Here is a 16,220-nt window from a genome sequence, read left to right as displayed (position 1 = left end):
CATTCTTTTTTTAGGATGCACTTAAAACAATGAACCTCTACACTGGGCTGAGTCATTCATTCTGTTTCACCAAAAATGAAACTTGTAGTTGAAGACTGAACTTGATTAAGATTTAAACCCTCATTTGCATGGTATTGTTCTAAAACTTTGATTTAACTTAGATTAATCATTTCTGATTAACGTGGCTTTAGAAAGTGCCACTTGGCGTTTATGCTGTGACTTTGCAGACTGCCGTCCGCTGTATACAGCGTAAACATACACGAGGATAGCTCAAAATGCGTACAGATAACACGCCACTTGGCTTTAGGAAAGTGCCGTGTATGTTTACGCAAAGTCATGATGCCATGTTGCTGGCAGACACACCCAAGGGTTAAGGTTTAAAGAACTTATGAATTTTCAGAATTGGCTTTGAGTTTGGATTCTCATTTCTTTTCCATCATTTCTGCTGATCCACACAAATCCTCTACCAGTTGAAGCCACATACGAGCCTTTCATCTCGTCTGAGCATTTGTTTTACTGTCATTTAAAATAGAACCTAAAAGTTACCCATTAACTGTCAAAAGAAGATGACGCCGATGAATGAGGTCTTTTCTGTCATTACAGCCGCTGGTAAATCTTGTGTTAGATTACTGGCAAAAAAATCCAGCTGTGGAGCAGAGGAGTGCAACTCATTTTTATCTCCCTTTAAACAAAATCTTTTACAGTAAGTTTAGGTTTTGGTTTACTTATTTTAAAGGTTTTGGTTTACTTATTTTTAATCTAGTTTTACTAAATCCGGTTAGTGTAATCACTGCTGTATTTATTAAATTCAATCGCAATGCAAAACAGCTTTTGCAGCATTTACATGTAACTTTTAAATTTCATGCAGATATGTTACTATGCTTTAACCTGACTCCACCAGATGGATTGCTTCGCATTTGCTCGGCATATTCATCTGGGAACTTTCCGTTGGAGAACTTTTGGGAAGGGGCGAAAATACTGGTTAGCTGATTGGATAAACCATCTGTCTATCACCACCTATGTTGGTGATAGACGGGCCAAATCAAACAGTCAGATCAACGATATATCAAACTCTTGCCGAAACCAGTCGGGAGAAGAGCAAAAACATCTTTTCCTCCAAGAAAAGCCTCCAGTGCCGTTTTTTGCTCTTCTTTCAATGAAGGAATACTTTCTAATTCGGATAAAACTTGCACGATAGCTACCCTCATCTCATCCGTGGAAGCTGCCATGTTGTTTAGACAGAACAGTCGCTTCTCGTTGGGTCACACCTAAACCCGCCTCAAAACCAACGCTGATTGGTCGGTCGTTTGACGAGGCTAACTATGCTTAGCATTCTTGCCCATTATGTCAATTAGCGTTCCAGCTAGCCTGGCTCTGTCCAACGGTAACAAAGTCCACCTACCAGCACCACTAAAGCTCACTAATTAACATGTTATTTCTTATTTGTTCCTGCCTTTAATTTCATATTTAGTAGACAAATATGAGACTGGTATAAATCTTCTAATGCAACTCTCGGCAAGAAAGCGTGTTTCCCAAAATGTGAAACTTTCATTTGAATTTCCTTTAAAAGCATTACATAGATTGGCGATAGAGAATGAGAGTGCAGGTCAGTCTTATATGTGAGCACTTTGTTCTCAGGGGTGGGGCTAGAAGGGGGGCACGTTGTGGCACAGGTTCTCCACTGATATATGATATGGCCCAACCTGAGAGCCCCCCCACCCCCCCCAACCCGCTCCCCACCCCCCCCCCCCCTCCCCCCATTCTGACAATTGTGATTTCCATTGGATCAGAGTACTGTAACTTGGCTGCCTGTTCTGCCAATTTCCCAGCCCTTCGTCACATGACCAATTAATGTTTCCATGAGACTGTTCAAAATCTGATACCATGGAATACGCACTGGAACAGTTTCTTAAATAAGTGGCAGACTGAGCCTATTGAAAATGTGTATTGTATTCAGAAATACAGGACAAGGACAAGTGAAATTAATAATGAATGTAATTTTTTATTTAGCAGAATTACATTGTGTTGTTCTATCCTATCCAAAAGTTCCTATATTTCTTAGCAGATTTTCTATGCTGTATTCTGATGTATTCTGGTCCACCCTCTCTGACCCCAGACCCCCAGATCTATATCTATGTATTTTTCATTTATGGATGTATGTAATGTTTGGTGGGGTGGGGGGAATGTTATAAGTATTTTTATTTCGTATTACGTGTGCTGTGATATTCTGTCATGGGCACACTGAGGCAAATTCCTAACAACTAAGTTGTATGGCAATAAAGTATTGAATCTTGAAGCTTAAATGCCATCCGGTGTGCAGACTTTAGTTTTATCCAAAGCAGGAAATGGAAGATTTCATATTGGGTGGAGTATGTCTTGTGTCTCCAATATTTCATAAAAACCAAATATTGTTCTCTGCACTTTATGAGCATACTGTGCTCTTTTACGCTTTCTCATTAAATTGTAAACAGTTTTCCATTTCTCTGCTGAGAAAAACTAACTCATTCCTGCATTAAATCCAGCCATGTTATCCTGTGTGTTGGAAAGCAGCCAAATTCAGGATGTCTGAACTGTCATTAGAGAGACAACATTTAGTGAGTAGCACCAAGATGAAATTACAATTCCCTTATTTTATTTTACATCTGCACTTTTGTCATGTGAGGCTACTTTGAGCCTGTTGATTGACAAACAGCAGTTCATTTCCTTTCACATAGATAAATCCCCCACGAGCCTCGAAACAAATGAGTGACCTCCACTCTCAGTTATGAGTTTTTCCTCCTCAAACAAAAGACATTGTGTCCGTTGTCTCTATTGAAGCGGCCAAGTGCGATGAAATATTTAATCTTGACAGACTCCGTGTAGAGCAGACTTGGTTAGCAGGTGCAGGCCGGCAAGCGCACAATGATTTCACCTCGGAGACCAGACAGACAAGGTCAGCTATGTTCCCATTGTGAGAGAAACACACACACCATACAAGAATGCTCACACACTGAATACGTATATTCTTCTCTGTTACTACATTCTTATTTATGTTCCCTATTCTTCTCTGTTAGTACGTTCTCATTTATGTTCCCATATGGGAGTCAAGCAACATGAATTGCAATTTGAATCTGTGGGTTTCCGTTTGCTGCTTACTGTATGTGTTCATTTTTTGATGAAAAATGACTGATGAACTGATAAACCATTTAAAAGAGGAGGACTTACCTAGGAGGATATCTTCAACCCTATTCCCTAAACAAATTATGATTATAACTAAATAGTTTTGCCTATTTGGAGGATACTTAAAGCTATAGTGCGTAGTTTCTGTCGCCCCCATGAGGAATTCTAAGTAATGACAACACCACTGTTGTTGCATCCACATGATACAAGCCTAACATTAAATTTCCAACACAAAGAAAGCGGAAGGAAACGGACATCGGCGAATATACATGCATCCGGCGGAATTTCCTGCGGCACTGGAGCAATCCCTGAAGTGGAATGTCAAGGATATAAACTGTTGCACCCACAAGAAAAAGAGTCTCTCCAAACTTTTGTTTTGCATTCAAGACAAATTTGAGGGGAATCTGACAATAAAGTGTGCTCTTATTTTATCTTATCTAATTGGTCACTACAAAATCAATACGTTCATCTGAAAACAAAAAGGTATTTGGCTTTTTAAATGACATTTCATTGTGATGGGCCTCAGGTTTGACATTTGTAGGAGGCTGTAAATCCAGAAAGTGAATACACCAGTGCCATCTTTTTGTTGAACAAAAACAAACACAATTTATACGATTATAATGAAAATGTCTTTTGAGATGGGAACCTCATTGAGATTTTCTAATTCAATAAATCATAATCAGTCTGAGATACAAACTCTGAACTTCATTATACCAAACAACACACACACCCACACCGGCACACCGACACACACCAACACACACAAACACACACCAACACACACACACACACACACACACACACACACACACACACACACACACACACACACACACACGCCATCACTCTCCCTCCTAACGGAGAATAGGATTGTGTGGGATCACCAGTGAGCTTTCTAAACACTGCAAAGCTCACAGGTGGGAGATTGAATATTAAAACTCAGCAGCAGGCCGTGTGGTGCCCTCTGAGAGGAGATATGAGAGAGTGTCGTGCTGAAAAGCAACCAGGCCTCATGATGTGTTGCTGAGATCTGTGTGTGTTGACGGGTTGTCTGGGAGAATTCGGCGAGGAAATGTTTGAACAGAACACAGAGCAACCAAACAGATGTGTGTTAGAGAGAAGAGGAGTGTTTGTGGGTAAATGTGTTTAAATATTCAAAATATGTATTCCTTTATGCCGACATTAACTGGTCCATTTTGTTTTATATGAGACATTGTTCTTATTCAATGTGGGATACAACATTGTATGAAACTCCACAACTGTCTAGATGTCACTGCATTTTTAAATAGCCATTGTACTAATTATAGTTCAACCTCATCTAAAGTCACATGTGGGTTTCTCTTTGGCCTCGCATGAATTTCCTTGCCCTGCCCAAGCTGCAGCATCCTGTCAGCCTCATGTAAACATGTTTAATGTCTAAAAGAAAAACCTCCACTGATCGTCAGCCTGTCATTTTCAATAATCCAAACCTGCGACAGTGGAAGAAACTGAAGCAGTCAAACAGGACAAACAGAAATGTGTTCCAACAAACAGAGGCTAAAACCAGAACCATGCTAACAAACTAATCTTAAGGCCTATGGCAAAGCTCTATGAAAATGTCACGCTTCTTCTTCTTATTGGAAGTTGAGCTGTTTGGCAGCGATTTCAACACAAGCAATTTGCGGCACCGGAGCAATCCCGGGAGTGGAACGTCAAGGATATAGACTAAATGACATCATACTATTAATAGGTGCTCATGGTATCTCAATTATGCCTGCATTGTGACCAGATCTCAATATGCTCATTAGTTAAGTGGGACTTACAGTATGGTCCCAGGTCAAAGGAGGTGGATGTTATAGATGGGCACCAAATTCGTTTTTTCGAGAGAAGACTTGCTAGCTACTGCTACAACTTTTTTTTCTTTGCCTGAGATTGTTTTTGCCAACCTATTTTAATATTATGATATAATTACTTAAGTTAGCTTTTCACTAGTCTCGCATAGCCAGACCTATCTCCACAGCGCTGTGGAGGAGGGTCTGGCTACACCACACAACATTCCTGGATCGAAGAAAAACGAGCTCTGGTTTATTGGCATTTCTTTAAACCAAAAGAAAGAAAGTGGAAAATAAGGGACATCCGGTGGAACTTCCGGCGGCATCGTAACTATCCCGTAAATGAACCGTCGTCGATACCGACTAGCTTTTTACTATCTTGGGATACTGTCATGATTATTCTTTATTTATAGCTTGACCAGTGTTAGCCATTCAAACTGACAAGCTAGCTAACATGTGGTCTACAACAGCTTCACCCAGCATAGTTTAAATTCACCAATGAGGTTGATACATTGTCTGAGTAATGTTCCTGTGGCTAAAAACTATTATCTGGTTTTCTCATCTCGTTTTCCTCCTCTGAGGTACACGAGCAGACGGAGTGTTGATTGACGGCCGGAATGAAGAACGTGCACACGCTCTGGCAACGCTCCCTTGCAGGACCTCATACTGTTTAATCAAAACCATGCCCAGCACTTGCCCCCAACTTTCCACCGCAGCTCCTCCAGTATTCTTTCCCAGAAATTAAAGTAGTCCTTTTTTTTCCTTGTTGATCTTTTTTCTTTTTTAATATATATATATATACAGCGGAAAGTTTACACAAAGGCGAGCCTTATCCCTGGAGCCTATCTCTCTCTCCTTTCCAAATACCTGCAGGATGAAATCAAACTCCCTTTTGAAAATCACATTATAAGTCTTCCTCTCTCTCTTTCTTTTTCTCTCTCTCCCTTTCCGCTGAGCTTGTCAGATCAGTCCAGCTTTCCAAGTCTCCAGGAGAGGATCAGCCATCATTCTGTGGGCGTCAGACTTCTTAATTAATGCAAGGGGGTTTCATGAGAGAAGGCTGCAGTCATGAAGGCTTTTGCCAGAGAAAATACAGGAAGCTGGAACAGGTAGGATACTGTTTAGATGGATGGATGATGCGTTAAAGTAACTTGCAGTGAAAAAAACATAAAATAAATACTAAATGAAGAGTGTATTTCTTTGATTATGTCATTGAGTCATGTTTGTCTCCATTTACTGTATTGTACATTCGTAAGTGGTCAGCTTGTTTTGCGTTAAACAAATTAAACAAATTGATAAAATGACTCTGACGCTGCTTATTTCAGTTGTTTAGGACATGGGTTTCTATATGTGTGACTTGTTATGAATCAGACTATAACGGTGCGTTTCCTTTCAACCACATACAAATAAGTTAAAACCTGAACTCACTGAAACTTGAGTTAAAATAAAAATGTGTGTGCACATGTTTAATGCCACTATCCCACAGAAACTTGTTTTATGTTAAATGTTAAGCTTCATGGGGGGACATTCTTACCCAACACTTCCTCTTCCTTAGAGGTCAAATGTCAGGATCAGCTGCACTGAAGAAACTAGAGGAGTTAAAGTAAACAGAGCTCTGGACCTTCTAAAACCTATATATTGTATTTATTTTCCATAGAAATGCTTGTTTGCTTTTATTCTGAGTTTCATGTATGTGAGTTAAATGACTTGCTATACATTTTGGTGAATATGCTTGTTTGTTTGACCAGAGTAGATGAGTAGATCGAAACCACTCTCTGTCTGTTCGGTAACTAGGGACTTTAAGGAGCAGCGGCTGAAGGGATGGCTACGATGTTCGAGAAACATTCCAATGGGTTCCTGTCATAACTGTGCAGTAGGGAAGTAGCACTGGTTTGCCGTACCCACTACTACGGCAACCCATTGGAATGTTTCTGGAATGCTGTATCCATCCCTTCAACCGTTGCTGCGTCCCTACTATGTAGTTGGAGACCGTGGCCAGTTAGCTTAGCTTAGCTTAAATACTAGAAACAGGGGGAAACAGCTAGTCTAGCTCTGTCCGAAGGTAACAAAATATGTCTACCATCACCTCTTAAACTCCATAATTAACTGGATTTCTTCTTGTTTGATAAAATAAAAGTACGCTGTTTTACAGGACATTTTATGTTGGACAGTCTTTTGGCTGGGACCAGTTGCCAGGCAACCAGTGGAGACTCCATGGAAATGACTGCTCCTTTGCCGAAGTTACAGGCAAAGGTTTGGTCTCAGGAGATATAACCTGTTAATGAGTTTGCTTTAGAGGACGGACAGGCTACAGTAGCTGTTCCCAGCCTTCGTGCCAAGCTAAACGGCTGATGGCTCTGTTACATATTTACTGTACAGACATGAGAGTCGTATCAATCTTCTCTGATGAAAGCGAATAAGCTCATTTTCCAAAATGTTGAAATATTCTTTAAAAGTCGGCCATGCTGTCATCTGAAGACAATTAGGGAAAATGGAAAATAAAAAAACTAGACTACTGTACCATCTCACGGAAAAGACCACAAATATGTGAACAGTGCTATCCAAAATGTGTGCTGGATACAACCAATACTACAGGGAAACAAAGACACCCACAAATTGAATTTTACTCCTAGTACGCTTTTCTTATGTAGTCTCACGCCAAAAAGACTGATGATGATGCATGTGGAACTTTCTGTGAGCCAGTGTTCCTACAGTATAGTGTATTAAATTAATTTATTATTCAGTTAGGGCTTTGGACAGATGTAGGAGATCAAAACAGGGCATCTGAAAAGGTGTAAATGTGTATAAACTGTGTAAAAGTGAGTAGAAACAGTTAAAACATTCCTTGGATTAATACAAATAAAAAGAGGGAGTCCACTGAATAGTGTTATGGACCGGTTTTCCACTGAGCGTTTCTGCTGTAAATCTAAGGTGTAAATGCTGATGGATTTACTGCAGCGCTGCCCAGTGATCCAAGGCTCTTGTCATAATTTGTTCATCTGACTGAAGGTTTTATTCAGAGATGACGAAACAATTCCTGAGTCTATAGTCTATTACTGTTGTATGTAACCCATAATCTAAAACTCATATTTCTGTTTCCTTCAAGTTCATACCGATACGTTTTTAATGGCTTCCTTCGGCTGGGCCTTTTTCCCTGTTGTATTTTTATTTTATTTTCCCCCGCAATTTTTCCCTCCTAAACCTCATGGCAACCATTCAGGTTTGAAGGGCTTCCTGTAATTCATGTTAAGTGTATCGAAAAGAGGCTGTAAGAAAGTGGAATGAGCTCATGTGTGCAGTTTTACTGTATTCATAAACAGCTCTCTTCGAAGGCTCACCACTGTGAGAACCTGAGGGCATCATCGGTCTGTGATTTAAACAGAGAGAAGAGAGGGACGTCACAAATACACAAATGAGAAAAAGCTGCAGAAAAGACAAGAAATAATCAGTAATTATAGGATTTCTCTTTGTCCAGTGTTATTTATGGATCTACTATGAGATTTCCACAACCAGTGTTGAGCAAGTTACTGTGAAAATGGAGTTAGTTACTCACCCTTTATTGCAAGAAATCACATTACTTTACTGCTTATTCAATCGTAGAGGTAAAATATAGGCTACATTACTTGTTACAGTACTTTTTGTTACTTGCTGAATTCATCCAAAAGTTGACCAAGAATCCAAATGTGAACTGATTTGAACTGCTGAATATCAGGTTTCTGCAAAGCTTCACCTTTCACTTCCCACTCTTAGCAGCATGAACACAGACCAGCGCATTTAACTTGAGAAGAAACGTGAGGGCCGTTTTACTAAATGTGGAACATGCAAGCTGCCATTTGCAACACAAGATTTTGTCGCTAATTTTAACACGTCAAAGCACACTAATCAAAACAAATGCCACACTACGACCCATCTGAGCATGTACTGTAGAGTCCCACTCCTGACGGACTCGCAAATGCATCTGCAATTACCGAGCCTAAGACAAATTGTTTTTGTGAACCATGCTCCAGATATCTTCTGTGTACTGATGTTCATACAATTCAAGCAGGAGAGTTCCATGCCAATCCCAGGTTTGAAAGTGCACTACATACCATTAATCTAAGGACCTAGACTTTACAGTAATTTACAGAACCCTGGACACCCCCAAATAAATGTTCCAACTGGTAACAGTTAACTTAACATTTTACTTCCTCCTTCAAAATGTATTTGCATCTACTATGATACTAAACTAAGCATTCTGAACCAATTAACTGAACCAAACTGAACCAATTAACAAAGAGATTAGAAATGAATGATGAAACCGTTAAAATGTGCAATTTTCAATACTTGTTCAGACCTGGAAAAATAAACTAGAAAAAAGCAATTGAAAAAGACAGAAAACAATCACAGTGGAAAGGAGTGAGGGGCGGGGGGGATGTGTAGGGAGCCAAATGAACCGTGTGTGTGTGTGTGTGTGTGTGTGTGTGTGTGTGTGTGTGTGTGTGTGTGTGTGTGTGTGTGTGTGTGTGTGTGTGGCACTGATTACAGAGGTATGGATCAATTTCAATCTGAGTCAGGTCCCAGTCAACCCTGTGAAGGCAAACAGCCAGGTCAATATTTCACATGACCCTGACAATCTGAATCAGGCAGGCAGCCTGACGAACAGCTGCCCCTCACCACCAACAGCACCTCTGTCCCGTCTCTGACAGGACCCCCACACTGGGCCACCCACCTCAAAAGACTGAACCACCATTTCCCACCACCTTTCCCATAGGAGCCAATGTGTGTAGAATATAAAGCTTGTGTTTATGTGTGCTGGCATGTATGGGTTCTGTAAGTGGACAAGAACTACCCAGTTAGCATCACCCTGCATGGTTCCCTCAACAAAGTGCCAATGGGTTTATTCCATTTGCTTTTGGATTATTGCAAAAGAATAAGCTCTGTGGCAAACAGCAGTTCATGATGACTTACATATTTTGTTCAGCAAGATCATCTTGAAAACCTCTTTTATGATTTTAGACGTGTAAATACAATTACCAGGAGTAAAAAGCCAATATTAGGCTATAAAGGAACTATACCACAGTTGCATGACTTCAATGTAACCATCACTAGCTTTTGCCTGTTGGGCGTAATGCCATTGGACAACCTCTGTAGTCTTATTTAGCAACTTGTTAGCAACTGCCTTTTCCAAGAAACTTACAAGCTTCAAAATTCATGAGTGGGGTATTTATGGACATATTTTATGCCGTAGAACGAAACTGGAAAATCAATCAAGCTTGCGTTAATAAGTTGACTCAATTCTGCACTCTATATGGACCCCTCTCATGTCTATGCATAAAGAATGGAACTAGTGCTTAGAAGAGATTATTTTAGTTTAGCATAAAGACTGGAAGCAGGGGACAACAGCTAGTCTGGCTGTGTCCAAAGTTAAAAAAATATGCCTACTAGCATCTCTAAAGCTTACAAAGAGTATCAAAGTAATATATCAGTATGCATGTGAAGGTGGGACTGTAAAGCCCGCAGGAGTAGGGACAGAAAAAAATAAATTTGGTTTTATTGGTTGCTGTTAATGACATACACTCCCACTGCTGTCAGTTCTGTCACGCCTCATCTGCAACTCAGAATGTTACTTTACTGCAGTGAGACCGTAACATGCTCCCCTTCCCACACACAGGAGGTCCATGTCTCTCTCCCTCAAACACACACATCACAGTCCCTTCCATCACTAGTTTTATCACTCAAATTCTGCTCGGTTAATTACACTCACTATGCATATATCAGCGTGCTGCCAAAAGATCTCCTTTTATTGGTACAGAAAGAGTTTTTCTTTAAAGCCACGCCTTCTGTTTGAGTAGAGTGTTTACTCTGTATACTAACCAGAAAAGCCTGTCTTACTGTATAGTGCACCACACACAAAAGTGAACAAAGCTTAACGCATTTTAAAAAGTTAAAACAGCGATCACAGTTTAACCACGAGCCCAGTCATTCCCTTTATTATATATCTGGTTTCTTCTCATGCGAGGGTGAGCATTTGGAGCGTGTTTTACATCACACAAATCAATGGGCTGCATGGTTTCAGATGGGTTCAAGTAAAGTCTGTGTTGCTTGTTTCAGCTTTAGGCCATTCTGAACATTCTGTCCTGTAATTTATTTTCTTTGGTAGATCTTTAAAGTGCTCATATTATGTTCATTTTCAGGTTCATAATTGTATTTAGAGGTTGTACCAGGATAGGTTTACATGGTTTAATTTTCAAAAACACCATATTTTTGTTGTACTGCACATTGCTGCAGCTCCTCTTTTCACCCTGCTTGTTGAACTCTTTGTTTTAGCTACAGAATGAGGCATCTCACTTCTGTTCCATCTTTGTTGGGAGTCGCACATGCACAGTAGCTAGGTGAGGACGGAAATAAAGGCTGGACTACAATAGAGCTGTTTGGAGCAGTTTGTGAACAGTGTTTTCTGTTAGAGATGGTAAGTCCCTTTGGGGTGGACTTTGTGCTTTTTCACTTTTTAAACCTATAACGTGCACAAAAAAGATATATAACACAATAAAGGAAAGGGAAAAAGCATAATATGAGCACTTTAATGCCAAGCATGACACTGACATTTCCATATGAGTCACAAGAAATATGTCAGCCAACACTATTGTGTACACTATATGTATTTAGAAAATGTTGCATGAGTTTGTCATGTAGCGCTATTATAAAGCTTGCAATATATGTCTGTGTGTTTTAGTGACACTAGTGGCTCTAGGGATGGTAATATCAGTCAGTCAGTCAACCACTTTGTTCCAGACTAAACATTCTCCCAACTATTGGATGAATTAAATTACATTTTGTACAGAAATTCTTGATCCCCAGAGGACGAGTCCTACCAACTTTGGTGATCCCCTGACTTTTCCTTTAGCAATGCCATGAGGTAGACATTTATGAATTTGACTGAAATACCTAAACAGCTATTGGATGGATTGCCCTGACGTTTGGTACAGACATCCATGGCCCCCTCAAGGTGAATTTTAATAACTTTGGTGACCCTACGATTTTTCATCCAGCGCCATCGTCTTTGTCCAATGCTTTGGTTTATGACCATCAGCCTCAGCTGTAGTTTGTATGAAACATGCTAAACCAAAGTGGTAATCATTGTAAATATATACCTTTTAAACATCAGCATGTTAGCGTTGTCAGTGTTCTCATTGTAGCATGTTAGCATGCTGACGTTAGCATTGAGCTTTAACCGCCACTGTGCCTATAGCATGGCTGTAGACTTCTAGTCTTGTTTGGTAGCATAGCAGTGTACACTAGCATAAAACTCCAGATGAGAAATACTACAGGAGGAACAGTAATACTAGATAAGCATCACAGATAGAAAGCAGAGTGTCTCTGTAATTGTCTAAAAGATTGCATGCATTCAACCCCACCCAGGTTTCACTGACGGGTCTTTAAATGTTTGGAGTCAGGTCTGGCAGTGAAGGACCAGGAGGCCCATTAAGTTTGCTGTGATTGTGTTTATGCAGATAAACTGCAAGATAATCACAGCGTAGAGGAATTTCCTGTGAGTCATATGTTCCATTAAAACTGATAAATGATCCTCTTTTTTGGATCTGTCTTTTTAGTCTCTTCTTCATCTAACTCTGCATCTTAACTGAAACAAGATTACTACTTAGTACTGCAGCCTCCACTACAGCGTGTGGTGTAGCAATGAAAATACAAATAGTTTCTTTACTTTCTTTTTTTATCTGCCTGGAGCTTGCACAAGGCATACATTTCAACACTTCATTCTTCAAACTAAAAGTGAGACCCTCGCTCAATGAAAACTTTGCAGAGTAATCATTTCAGGCTTATTTCTTGCCAAGTCAGCATGCAGCCTTGATTAAGTACACGTTAAATAGTTTTTTTCTTCTGTGTCACTTCTCTAAAGCTTTGAGGAAACACGCTGTGGTGGAAACAATCAAAACTAAGTCTCACAGACACCACACTGAACTAATGTTGCAGAAAACATACACATTTGCAAATTGTGAATTTCTCTTTCTCATTTGAATTGAATCTAAAACGCTTCAAAACCACTTTGTGTAATTTATTACAAATGCTATGACAGTGGTTTCATATACTTTTAGCATCTTTGTTTGATTTGTAGGTTTTATGGCTTTAATTTAAGGAGAAGAGATGTGGCAGAGAGAAGCACACACACATGTGTCTACTTCTTTACTTGTGAGAACCCCTAACCAGAACCTCAAACATTACAAACAAATGCCTATACCTCCAAACCTCACACTAATTTAACCAAAACCTACATCTAAGCCTAACCCTTAAACCAAGTATTTAACCCTTAAACAACCATTTTGAAGAAAATAGGATAGGCTAAAATGTCCTCACTTTTCAAAACTTTTCCTACTTTTAGTGTGTAAAACTAAAATTGGTTCTAATAAAGTTAGAATAATGCAGTCTAATGCAGTACATCAAGTCCAACCTTCACAAAGCTTATAATGAGAGGTGTTGATGCAACTTTATGGTTATTGTTTGCTGGAGTTTGTGTTGCTGTTGAATTATATTGTGTTCAATCAGAGTGGTGCTGCAAATATTTTGTCCACGCCATTTATAAGGGGTGATAGAATGATTATATAGGGTATTTTACACTGTTCCTTAAGGTCTCCTAATAGGGTATGTGACATTGGTTGGGCTGAAAATTGCCCAATGCTATTTTATTAGGCCCTTAACTACCCTGTGAATATGGCTCTATTTGGAACAAGCGCTTTTCTTCCAAATAGGGTATGCTCATGAATATTTAGATGAGCTGCGCGCTGATTGGTTTGAGCGAACCACATAGAAACACATTGGAGACGAGACAGCAGGTCTCATCTTTCAGACACTGCAAAGTTATACATTGTTTGTCGGGCTATTTCGTTATTAAATTCACTTCTGAGACTTTTTTAAGCGAGAAATCAACTATATAAAACTAAAATATGGGCCGTTTTACGAAAATTTGCAAATTTGATGAGAAGTGTCAGACTTTAGGAGCTCCACACAGTCTGACAAGAAAGCGGAAACCTTCATACCCAGTGAAAGTCACCGTTTCTCGGTTACTGGACGACCGGGGCTCAGGGCTCCGCGGAGCTCCGGAGCTGCAAGCTAGGCTATATGTACCATTTAATCCTATGGGAAAAGATCGTTGCTACACTTTCGGCATAACTTTCGTATATTTACAGTTTGAATTTCGTCACGCCACTTACATAACATCTACCCCAAGGTCTTATAAAGCTAACAATGGTGTCCGATTTCAATTTAATGAATTTTTGTGAATATTAGGGGTTTCGTTAGCTGCGACTGTCCCTTCAATCCTATGGGTAAAGATCGCGGCTAGCTGCAGACCCTGGAGCTCCATCAGGGCCTCGGCATTTTGTAGTCCAGTAACCTAGAAACGGTGACTTTGCGCGGGTATGGAGCGCCGCGGGCTTCCCTTGGGGCATTACAAAGATAGAAGGTAGAGCCAAATGAGGAGGAATTGAGATGTTGACGTCAACTTTTAGCTTTGTTCAGATTCGCCCGTTTTCAGCAGCAGTTTCAAATTGTGAGATTTGCAGAGGAAAGATGTGTCAATGGGATTTTGAGGTTCTATGTACGTCCTAGTTACCCACTAAACTGTTGTTTTTCAACTATGACAAGATAAAATCGGTTTTGCATTCTATCACCCCTTTAAATGAGGGTAGACTAAATATTACACTATTACACTAATATTCTCAGTTGGTAAAATACATTTTCCAATATTAAATGTAAGGACAACGCATGATAATGTCTTTTAAGGTAGTATATGGCAAAACTCTGAATATCATGTCTCTTGTGAGGTTAAAACTTTAGTGCGTAACTTTTTGATATTAACGAACGTCCGTTACATTCAAGCCATTGCCAAATGAGTTGCTACGAAGCTAATTAAGACTTTCAGCTCCACACAACTCTCTCTGTATTTCTCAGTATGACTATGTTCAGAAGATTGTGTCGTCCGGCAACTTTCGTGCGCAGAAGCTCGAGTGAAGATAATGACCTCTTCTGAAGAGTCCATCATGTTTTTTTAATCCTCTGTGTCCTCCTTGGCTACTAGCAACTGCGTGGAGGAGGGGTGGGGGGCCGTGCGCAATCACAGAAGGCTTGTATCATGTGGACGTGCTGACAGTGTTGTTGTCATTACTTAGAATTCCTCATGGGGGCGACAGAAAATACGCACTGTAGCCTGATGACATGCACTCGCTGTGTGGGCTTTTGCCTACAATACTGCTGTCGGTCTCAATGACCCCTTACACTTCTGCAGCTTTTCCCAAGCAGGAAATTGGGGCTGTGTTTAGGATATGAATGCTTGGTTTCTATCACTTGTCAAATCAAAAGTAAAAGAGTACTGTATTATAAGAGCAAACATCTAAACCTTTTTAGATTATGAACTGTTAACTGGCAAAGCACCAAACCATCAAAATCATTTCCATAACCGTTTCCCACTGCAAGGAACGGCTGAGAGGTCGAGGCCATACCACCTGCAGGGTCACCACTGTAGTATTTGTGGGTCATTCCAAAAAAAGAAAAGGATCAAAGGTGAGGAGGGTAGTCTCTCTGTCTACATGTGGAAAGTTCAGGAAAAAAGAACTTCACTCTATTTTTATCTTTAAAAAAACAAATTGGACTGCAGAACTGTTTTCTTGGAAAAACACTTAAAGTAACATCAATCCAACAAACCGATCAACCTTCATACTCCCTAACCATCGTCTGCTCCCATCTGCTGCACTGCTGCAAAAACAACAGAGCCCCTAAAATTAGGTTTAACCCGATAAATTGGCAACATTACTGCAATGGCCCCTTAAATTAGGACAATTTTGGAGAAGCAGTCAGATCTAAAATTTCTTAAGGACAACAATGAATTTGCCATTTGTGTCTGAACAGTTTTGTTTTGATTTATGGGCTTTACGCCACACAGCAAAGTGGAGAACAAGAGATGGCTCAGCTTTCTCAGGATGGAACAAAAACCATAAAAGACCAGTGACAAGGAAAGTTTAGTTTGACGAGGAACAGAAACAAAATGTATATAATGGTTATGATGAAAGAAAATTGACATGTAAACGACACGCAAATGTTCAATTATTCCTTTAGTCGCCACACACCGTGTCACCATGCAAGACTATTGTGCGGTTAAGAGTGTGCCCGACTTTTTTTTTTTTAAGATCTTTCTAAGATTTTTTTTAGGCCTTTATTTCCACAGGACATATTAAGACATGAAAAGGGAGAGAGAGGGGGAAT

Source organism: Sander vitreus, chromosome 2 (genome assembly GCF_031162955.1).
Source record: "Sander vitreus isolate 19-12246 chromosome 2, sanVit1, whole genome shotgun sequence".
In the NCBI taxonomy this organism is placed as follows: Eukaryota; Metazoa; Chordata; class Actinopteri; order Perciformes; family Percidae; genus Sander; species Sander vitreus.
The sequence above is the reverse complement of the archived record's forward strand: the minus strand, read 5'-3'. Positions refer to the sequence as shown.